Source organism: Grampus griseus (assembly GCF_964374135.1).
Source record: "Grampus griseus genome assembly, chromosome: 10".
NCBI classification, from domain to species: Eukaryota; Metazoa; Chordata; class Mammalia; order Artiodactyla; family Delphinidae; genus Grampus; species Grampus griseus.
Window position 1 is genome coordinate 65,831,957 of NC_139004.1, and position 10,626 is coordinate 65,842,582.

At 45.7% G+C, this 10,626-nt stretch overlaps 1 protein-coding gene across 2 annotated transcripts in view; it reads right to left on the reverse strand.

The window, feature by feature from the left end:
* Positions 1-8,600, reverse strand: part of IP6K1 (inositol hexakisphosphate kinase 1) — a 73,443-nt gene extending 64,843 nt beyond the window's left edge. Inside the window, exon 1 of one of the 2 annotated variants that reach the window (XM_082664212.1) lies at positions 8,446-8,600. The gene's annotated coding sequence lies outside the window, so the exon portion shown is untranslated. Of the gene's footprint in view, positions 1-8,124; positions 8,229-8,445 lie in introns of those variants that run through there. The other variant, XM_082664213.1, reaches the window with a different exon arrangement.
* Between the last annotated feature and the right edge of the window lie 2,026 nt (positions 8,601-10,626).

The window sequence follows — 10,626 nt, forward strand, 5'->3', positions numbered from 1 at the left end:
CAAAGGATTTTACCTTAATCTCAGGTTGTACGAGGACTAGAAAATCGACCTGCTTTGTTCAGGGGGTATGACCCTAACTACAGTCTTATACTTGAAAAGATAAAATTCTTAAAGGAAAGTTGGTTTTGATTTGCTTTCATCACCTTCAGATAAGGATTTTTACCCTCAATAAGTTTTACAAACAGCTCCAAGATCCTTCGCCCTCCCACAGGGCCAGTATTTCAATAAGGACCACATACAGCAATAAGGTTTGCTCACAGCACAGATTATAGTTTCCCAAGTAAAATGCTTACCTACCTAAAGCCCAATTTCCCAGGTATCAGGCCAGGGTGCACAGCTGTTGAGGAGGAAAGGAAAAGTTGTCCACATTTAAAAGATGAGGAAACTAGGGACTTCCTTGGTGGTCCAGTGGTAAAGAGTCCACCTTCCAATGCGGGGGACGCACGTTCGACCCCTGGTCAGGCAACTAAGCCCGCATGCCACAACTATTGAGATTGCGCACCTCAACGAGAGGGAAAACCTGCACACCACTAGAGAGAAGCCCGTATGCCTCAACTCGAGAGAAACCCGAGCAGATGCACACCGTAACGAAAGGATCCCACATGCCTCAACAAAGATCCCGTGTGCCGCAGCGAAGAACCGATGCAGCCAAAAAAAATAATAAGGAAAATAAATAAAATAAATATTTTTTAAAAACCGATATATCATATAAAAAAATAAAAGATGAGGACACTAAAGCACACAGAAGGTAATCAGATGAAAGCTAAAGTAGGAAAAGGAAAGCTTTATTTGGCCCACTTTATAATAGGTTATGAATCTAAACATTCGCCTAAGCTCACAACAAATATGAAATGCATGTTACTCTTCTTTAAAAAGAGCAAGTGAGGGAATTCCCTGGCCGTCCAGTGGTTAGGACTCCATACTTTCACTGCCGAGGGTCCGGGTTCGATCTCTGGTTGGGGAACTAAGATCCCACAAGCCACGCAGCACGGCCAAGGGGAGGAGGACGGAACAAGCATTTCACTCTAGAAAAACAAACATCAAGATCTATTTTGTATAAAAAACAAATTATATAGTAGCTTTATTCATAACTGTCAAAACTTAGAAGTAACCAAGATGGCCTTCAACTGATGAACGGATAAATAAATGGTGGTACACCCACACAATGGATTATTCAGCACTAACAAGAAATGAGCTATCAAAGCTCTGTAAGGACATGGAGAAATCTTAAATGTACATTACTAAGTAAAAGAAGCCAAAAGCCTAAAAAGGCTACATACTGTATGACTCCGACTACATGACATTTTAGAAAAGGAACAGTAAAAAGATCAGTGGGACTTCCCTGGTAGTCCAGTGGCTAAGTCTCTGTGCTCAAAATGCAGGGGCCCAGGTTCCATCCCTGGTCAGGGAACTAGATCCCACGTGCCGCAACTAAGAGTTCACATGCCGCAACGAAGATCCCGCGTGCAGCAACTAAGACCCAGCACAGCCAAATAAATAAATAAAATATTAAAAAAAAAAAAAAAAGATTAGTGATTGCCAGAGGCTGAGGGAGAGGAAGGGATGAACAGAAGAACAGAGATTTTTTTTAGGACAGTGGAACTATTCTGTATGATACTACAATGGTAGATATATGTCGTTATACATTTGTAAAAACCCATAAAAGGTACATAAACTACAGACTTTGAGTGATAATGATGTGTCAATGTACGTTCATCAACTGTAGCAAATGTACCACTCTGGTGTGGAATGTTGATATGTATGAGTGGGGCCTAGGGGTATATGGGAACTCTCCACTCAAATTATGCTATGAACCTAAAACTGCTCTAAAAAACAAAATCTATTTTTTATCTTTTTAAACAATTTTTATTTATTTATTTAAGTTTTGGCTGCATTGGGTCTTCATTGCTGTGCACAGGCTTTCTTTTGAGGCGAGCAGGGGCTACTCTTGGTTGCGGTACGCAGGCTTCTCATTGAGGTGGCTTGTCTTGTTGCAGAGCACAGGCTCTAGGCGCACGGGCTCAGTAGTTGTGGCTCATGGGCTCTGGAGTGCAGGCTCAGTAGTTGTGGCACATGGGCTTAGTTGCTCCGCGGCATGTGGGATCTTTCCAGACCAGGAATCGAACCCATGTCCCTTGCACTGGCAGGCGGATTCTTAATCACTGTGCCACCAGGGAAGTCCCAAAATCTATTTTTTTTAAAGCCAATTTTTTTGTTTTGTTTTTGCTCTTTTATTTTGTTTTTTTGGGCCACGCTGTGCGGCATGAGGGATCTTAGGTCCCCAACCAGCGACTGAACTCATGCCCCCTGCAGTAAAAGCACACAGTCTTAACCACTGGACCGCAAGGGAAGTCCCCCAAGAGCCAAATTATTCAAATGTTCTAATTTTTTATCTGGGTGGTTGTTAGGTATATACAGGTGTAAAAAATCATGTAATTTTGTGTACTTTATATATATTTTATGCTTCAATAAAAGTTACTTTAAAAGAAGACAAAAATTTAACAGGGAAATCTAATCATTTGAGGGGCAAAAAAAAAATATGTACTTAAACAAACACTGAAGCAGAGCCTATTTATCATGACAAGGCATGGGCACTGTCTGAGCACTGATACTCCCTGGCTGTGTGGCCTAAACATTATTCTCACTTCATTTCGTCAAATGTAAAGTGAATGTACTACTACTTGTCTCATAGGTCTATTAAAAAAGAAATTCCTTCTCTTATCCACTTAGTTATTCAAAAGAAAAACATGAAGACCAGGGAATAAAGATTCCAATCAAGCAAGAGGAATACTACATATTAGTTCTCTCTCCCAACAAACTATAAAAAATACAGTAAACTGGGGACTTCCCTGGTGGTGTAGTGGTTAAGACTCTGCGCTCCAAATGCAGGGGGCCCGGGTTCGATCCCTGGTCAGAGCACTAGATCCCACATGCATGCTGCAACTAAGAGTTCGCATGCCACAACTAGAAGATGTGTCCTAAGGTAATTGCTTCTTCACTTTAAGCCGTTTGGCTCATGAAAGGTTTCATAGGAGCACTCTACTTCCATCTGAAAGCACTCTACTTTCATTGGAAATCAAGGGAAATATGTATTACAGCTGAAACAAGATGGCAGCGTGTCACCTGATTCAACCTCAGCTGGGAATGTATACCAGGCAATTCAAATTTTTCACCATTTCTGGTCTGCAAAGGGTTTTCTCTGATCACTGGAGTGGCTCAAATTTTAATTCATCACCAAACTTTAAAATCAGGAAATTTCACATGAAAATCCAGATTTCTGGTTTTCCTTTAAAAAAAAACCCCCAAAATCACAAGATCTGGTAACACAACAACTGGCTAAAACTAAGAAACAGTGCCCCTTTTCCAATAGCGCCTGTGGTTGCTAGATCACCGAAGTCCCCACCACTCACCACTGTCCTTACACCCTGCTTCCCTAATTTACTGCCAGCTAGCCCTTGATGTAAATGCATCGTTTACCAACCCAGATGCTCATAATATACTGATCTTCGTATGATCAGTCCTAGTCACAGCAGTATTACTCCTATTGTCACTACCCGTCTTAGCAGCTGGAATTACCATACTATTAACTGACCAGAACCTAAACACAATCTTCTTTGATCCTGCAGGAGGGGGAGACCCAATCCTGTATCAACATCAATTTTGATTCTTTGGTCACCCCAAAGTATATATTCTAATCCTTCCTGGCTTCGGAATAATTTCACACATTGTAACCTACTACTCGGGAAAAAAAGAACTTTTCGGGTATATGGGAATAGTCTGAGCCATAATTTCTATCGGGTTCTTAGGCTTTATCGTATGGGCTCATCATATATTCACAGTTGGTATAGATGTTGACACACGGGCATATTTTACATCAGCCACTATAATCATTGCTATCCCCACAAGAGTAAAAGTCTTTAGTTGATTAGCAACACTTCACAGAGGGAATATTAAATGATCCCCCGCTCTAATATGAGCCTTAGGTTTTATTTTCCTCTTCACAGTAGGTGGCCTAACTGGCATCGTTCTAGCTAATTCATCACTAGACACTGTTCTTCATGATATACTACGTAGTCGCCCACTTTCACTACGTACTTTCAATAGGAGCAGTCTTCGCCATCATAGGAGGATTTGCCCACTGATTCCCACTATTATCGGGATACACACTTAACTCAACATGAGCAAAAATCCACTTTATAATTATATTCGTAGGTGTAAACCTAACATTCTTCCCATAACATTTCTTAGGCTTATCCGGCATACCTCGACGATATTCCGACTACCCAGACGCCTACACAACATGAAACACTATCTCATCCATAGGCTCTTTCATCTCACTAACAGCAGTTATACTAATAATTTTCATTATCTGAGAACCGTTTACATCCAAACGAGAAGTATTAACAGTAGACCTCACCTCCACAAACCTTGAGTGACTAAATGGGTGTCCTCCGCCATATCACACATTTGAAGAACCAGCATACGTCAACCCAAAATGATCAAGAAAGGAAGGAATCGAACCCTCTCTAATCGGTTTCAAGCCAACACCATAACCACTATGTCTTTCTTCATAAATGAGATATTAGTAAAACCTTACATAACTTTGTCGAAGTTAAGTCACAAGTGAAAATCCTGTATATCTCCATGGCATATCCCTTTCAACTAGGCTTCCAAGATGCAACATCACCCATTATAGAAGAACTCCTACACTTCCACGATCATACATTAATAATTGTTTTCCTAATTAGCTCCCTAGTCCTCTATATCATCACCCTAATACTTACAACCAAACTAACACATACCAGTACAATAGACGCCAAAGAGGTAGAGACTGTTTGAACTATCCTTCCAGCCATCATTTTAATTCTAATTGCCTTACCCTCCCTACGAATCCTCTACATAATAGATGAAATTAATAACCCTTCTCTCACTGTAAAAACAAGAGGCCACCAATGATACTGAAGCTACGAATACACCGACTATGAAGACCTAAATTTCGACTCTTACATAATCCCAACATCAGACCTAAAACCAGGAGAGCTACGACTACTAGAAGTGGACAACCGAATAGTCTTACCCATAGAAATAACAATCCGAATGCTAGTCTCCTCCGAAGACGTATCACACTCATGAGCTGTGCCCTCCCTGGGCCTAAAAACAGATGCAATCCCTGGACGCCTAAACCAAACAACCTTGATATCAACACGACCAGGCTTATTCTACGGGCAATGTTCAGAAATCTGTGGCTCGAATCATAGTTTTATACCAATCGTTCTCAAACTAGTACCTCTAGAGAACTTTGAAAAATGATCTGCATCCATACTATAATCTGATTAAGAAGCTAAACTAGCATTAACCTTTTAAGTTAAAGATTGAGAGCCGGGCTTCCCTGGTGGCGCAGTGGTTGAGAGTCCGCCTGCTGATGCAGGGGACACAGGTTCGTGCCCCAGTCCGGGAGGATCCCACATGCCGCAGAGCGGCTGGGCCCGTGAGCCACAGCCGCTGAGCCTGCGCCTCCGGAGCCTGTGCTCCGCAACGGGAGGGGCCACAACAGTGAGAGGCCCGCGTACCACAAAAAAAAAAAAAAAGTGGCATCTTAGCCAGGAAGCGGGTTGAGTCGCATAGCCCCTTCTGAGATGCAGAATTGCTTTCTGTTCTCAGGCTTCAGTCATGCACTTTGAGCAAGTTCTACTGCCTCCTGCAGAATGAGGAATGGGCCTCCATAAGGTGCTAGAGTGCAAGCACTCCAGGCAGCGTAGGAGGTGGAGATCCATGGCCAAATTCTCATTTCTACTTGCCCATTCCCTCCATTTCCCTATTTAATTAGAGGGTGTTCTAACTCAGACAAATTTAGCACATTTTTGTAAACGTTTAGTCCTTATCTACTACATGCAGGTACAAGACACAAAAACACAATCTCTATAGGAAAGGGGTTAGGTCTAATCAGAGAAAACAATTATTCTCAAAAGAGTATATACTGTGTTTTTTTGTTTGCTTGTTTGGTTTTTTAATAAGGGCAATGATACTACTGCAGTTCAGAGGGAGTGGAGTATTCCCAAGAACTGGAATGTTTCGGGAGTGTTTCATAAAGGAGGTAGGAGGGATGTGAGCTGGACTCTGGAGAAAAGAGAAGTGACACTGAAGGCAAAGAGGGGCAAAAGCCAATGGATTAGCTGGTAAAAGGATCTGTCTAAGTAAATATCATGTATGGAATGTTTACCAAACCATCTGGTTAGTGGGGTTAGGACAAACCCTGAAAAGGTGGGTTGCGGCCAGCTGGGCAGCAGCACCTTAAATGCCACATTATGACATCAGATCTCATCCCATAAGTCTGCAGCAGTTTGACTTTGGTGTAGGATCTCCATAGTTGTGAATTATGTCTGTTGCTCATAATAGTTAAAAGTGTTGACATTTACAGGTGAATTATGTAAATACAAAGTTAAAGTAGATGGAAGGTCCACTATTCTAACATCCCTACTCATCTGCACTTAAAAATGCCCAGCACAGAAGTACTGCTATTAATAACATACACTGAATCAAGCAAGCATCATCCAATACTCATAAGTATTCATGAGGCAGTAAAAGCATTAAACAAAGGCAATAAAGTTCTTGGATATTCTATAATTTCCTTGGGGCAGCAATTCTAACACAGGGTTAGACTACGAATGGACTTTAATGGACCCCCTGACCTCCCTAAAATTGCACGCAAAAGTTAGTGTAGTGAAGTTGACTGAGTGGATCTGTCTCTTTCTATATCTCTAAGAGGTCAGATACCCAAAATATGTTAAGAGCCTAATTTAGGGTTGTTTTAATAGAAAACAGCGAGAATCTGGGGACTTCCCTGGCGCTCCAGTAGTTAAGACTTCGCCTCCCAATGCAGGGGGTGTGGGTTCCATCCCAGGTTGGGGAGCTAAGATCCCACATGCCTCACAGCCAAAAAACCAAAACAGAAAACAGAAGCAATATTATAACAAATTCAATAAAGACTTTAAAAATGGTCAACATCAAAAAAAATCTTTAAAAAAAAAGGAAAGAAAACAGCGAGAATTTAACCCTGTGGCAGCCTTAACTTTCTAAAGGAAGTGTTAATGGGGGGGGGTTGGGGGGAAGTTAGATTGAGGCCATTTTGAGAAGTTCCTAATATTTTCATATCTCCCTCCTTTCTTGTAAAGAACTGCCCAAGGAACTAGTCTCACCAAAATCAAAACTCATTCAACATTCAAAAAATGGCCCAAGGGAGGGTAATAAAATATCTAAAAACTACTCACTCAACTTCTCTCTCTTCTCACAAGTAAGGGAAACAGCAAGAGGCCACCAGCTGTCTCTGGTTTCAGCATCTTCTCCAAAAAGATCTCCTGACCAAACAGCTAGTTTCCTTCAAAATAACACATTCTGAGGCGACAAGATCCTGACACAAACCCACAAAGTATTGTTGCTTGACTTCTTAGTCGTCTCAGGCAGGCTTGCTGTAAGACCATATACAGGAGCCTATGCTGAGAAGCCAAAGGACCACAGGGAAAGAGAAATGTGTTTTGGAACACTCAGAACTCTTCCTAGACCTGCACACCTTGCCCAGCGTCTCTAACCCTCCTACCCTCACAAGAAGCGGGGGCTGGCGGTCTGTTTTCATTGCGCAAGATACATTTACTCTATTAAAAGTTAATTTGGCATTCACGAGACAAAAAGAAGTTTCATTTCTTTTTCTGATTCTAGCACACTCCCACATTTCCTCTGTCTCCTGATTACACTTGCCAGATTATCTCTTTAGGAGATAAAATCAATCAACTCACCACCATAATATTCACTTTCTCCCAGAGGCAAAAGAGCCTTACCACAACTCCAAAGAGTGGTGGTCCAGAACCAAAGAAATTCTGTCCCAAAATAAAATTCGGGCATCATGAACATTTAACCAGGCCCTTCAGGAAGAAGCAAACGGTAAGCTCCGAGAAGCACAGAAGGCAGGCGCCGGGCAGAGGGCCTTCGCCCTGTCAGAATCACAGGGCCGTCACACTGGCCTGCCTGGTTCGCGGGGGCTTTCGACTGTTTCGTCTAGTCTTAGTCTCAAGCGGTCTGAAAGTCAGTCGCAGGAGCGACATCTAAGAAAATGGTACGTGTGTTTCTCACCTGGGAACAACACAAGACCCCGGAGAGCATCAAGCTGGCACTGGACACGTTTCAGCGCTGCGGGTCAGCGGAGCCCAGGGCTGTAGTCACAGAAACTAGTTTCCCGCTACACCTCGGGAGCGGGGCTCTCGGACCTCCACCCCGAGGCCGTCCTCCGACCTCGGCACCAGCATCTAGGAGGCTCCACGGGCGGCCCGTCAGGACGATCGAGCGATGCTCAGCCGATACCCCTTCCCTGCGCGCGCCAGCTCCAACCCCGCGCCCGCCGCCGCCCGCCCCGCGGCGTCAGGCCGGTCTTTCGGCCCGGCTCCTGTCACTCACCGGCCGGCCCGGGCAGCGGGCGCCCACGGCTCCCCACGGGAGCTGGGCCCCCCGGGCCTCCAGGTTTCGACCCGCCCCCTGGCAGGCAACGCAGGTGGCTGAGCCCCGCAACAGCGGCCCCACACCGGCCGCTCGGACCACCTCCCGGCGCTGCCCACTAGGTACGGATCAACAACAAGATGGCGGCCAGCCGAGGGGGCGGGGGCCGGGCGTCATAGTAACCTGGACGGCAAAGAACCCGCCCCCGGCTCAGAATATCCCCAATCAACAACCTCTTTGCCCGACGCCCAGGAGAGTGCCTCCCGCTGACAGGTCGACCAGCTTGTCAGTCAGACCCTGCCTCTCGCGGCCCGTGCCGAACGCCTCAGCACGTGACTGTGACGGCACGGGTTGGCGCATGCGCGCCGTTCCCGGAGTTGCTGGCGGCAGAGCTTTCACGGGGTACTCCGAGTCTGTAGCACCCTTGGCATCTCTTAGTATGCCGCCCCCGTGCGCAGCCGGCAGCGTCTTCTTCCACGCATGCTTAGGGAATGTTTGCTGTGTGCTACATCCCTTTTTTTTTTAATCACTCACCCTAGAAGGCAGGACTTGTCCCTCCCTAGTGAGGAAGCTGAGGCTCAGAGGGGGAGGCCGGGCCAAGGTTACACCACCTCTGGAAATGTAAGCACCAGGTTTCGTGCCTCCTCTTACCGGCTCCAGTGTATAATGCCCTCTTCCCAGCGGCTTCCCTAGGTTTGCCCTTCATCAGCCTTTTGTGCTGCCCCAGCAGTCCCTGGCCTGTTGCCCACGTTTGTCCTGCCTGGAGTTCAGTCCCCAATTCAGTCCCCAGCACAAGCCCTGGCACACAGCGGGCACTCTTTCTTCCTGCCCTAGAGCATCTCGTCTTGACTTCTTATAACATCTTTTGCCCTGGATTGTCATGATCTGCCCCCGAGGCCAACTATGAGTTTTGGGAAGACCGTTACCCCCCATGCAGAGAACCTAGCCCTGGGCTTGGCATCTGATGCAGTCGCACAGCCTGACCCACATCAAGTACCTGGACTAGCTAGTTTTGTTACTATTGAGGCTTGGTTGCCCCACCTGCGGAATGAGGATAAAAATTAAGCTCCTCAGAGATGAGGATTTAAGAAGCCCTTAGAGCAGGGTAAAGTGCTCAGAAAAAATCCACCTGCAACCCCTTCCAGTAAGGGCCTGCTGTCAAGTTGCTGGCCCTGAGGCCAGCTCTAACACCCTCACTTTATTGGAAGCACCGTGAAGCATATTTTTCCCACAGAAGGCACTCAGCTTCTCCCTCCACCTGGGGTACCATAACTGGCTCAGTAAGGGAGGATTTCTGGTACCCTAAGATGGTTCAAGTCCACAGACCTGACAGAGGGGAGAAGATTGAGAGAACCTGGGGACACCACAGTAAAGGTAGCCTCCACGAGGACAGCAGGTCCTCTGGGAGAGCTGTCAGTAACCTGAGACCTGATGCCAGGCTGGGTATTGGGAGTGAGCTAGCACTGCACCCAACAGAACCCACCCTCCTGCAGGCTACTGTAGGCCACCCGGCCATGTGCAGCAGCTCAGCTCAGCACAGGGAGGACAGAGGGCCCTGGAACTAGAAGAAACAGATAAGGAGGAAATGGGAACACCTGCTCAAAAGGGGGCTACTCTCAATCCCTCCATGGCCACCCATGCCACAGGGTGCTCAAGTCTGCACCAACCCTCACCTCAATGCAAAAGCTCCAGATCCTTTTCAAGAAAACCTCCACATACAGTTGGCAAACTGCCCTGGAAGTTGGTGGGGCTCTCAAACGAACAATGCCCTCCTTTCAGTGGGAAAAGGAAGCTCTTGGGCCCTTCCCATCTGCCAGAGCAGGTGTCCTCTGAGGGGACAGGCCAACTGGAGGCCCCCTCAGTCCCCCTCAGTCACTGGCAAGGATAACAGCTTCTTACATTTCAGAGCATTGTACAATGCCTTCTTAAAAGAAAAATAACCTTACTACTCCCTACAATGTTTCCACAAGACAGGGCATTCTCCAAGTGAGAACAAGGAAGCACAGATCTCAGAGCTTCTCCCACATGTAAGTTACAAGGCTAGGACTCTTCTCTTTGTAATTTTGTTTATTATTGAATCAACTTGAAAACACATAATCATGTGAAGAAGAAATTCCACAAATATGATGCAGCTTCTTGGCC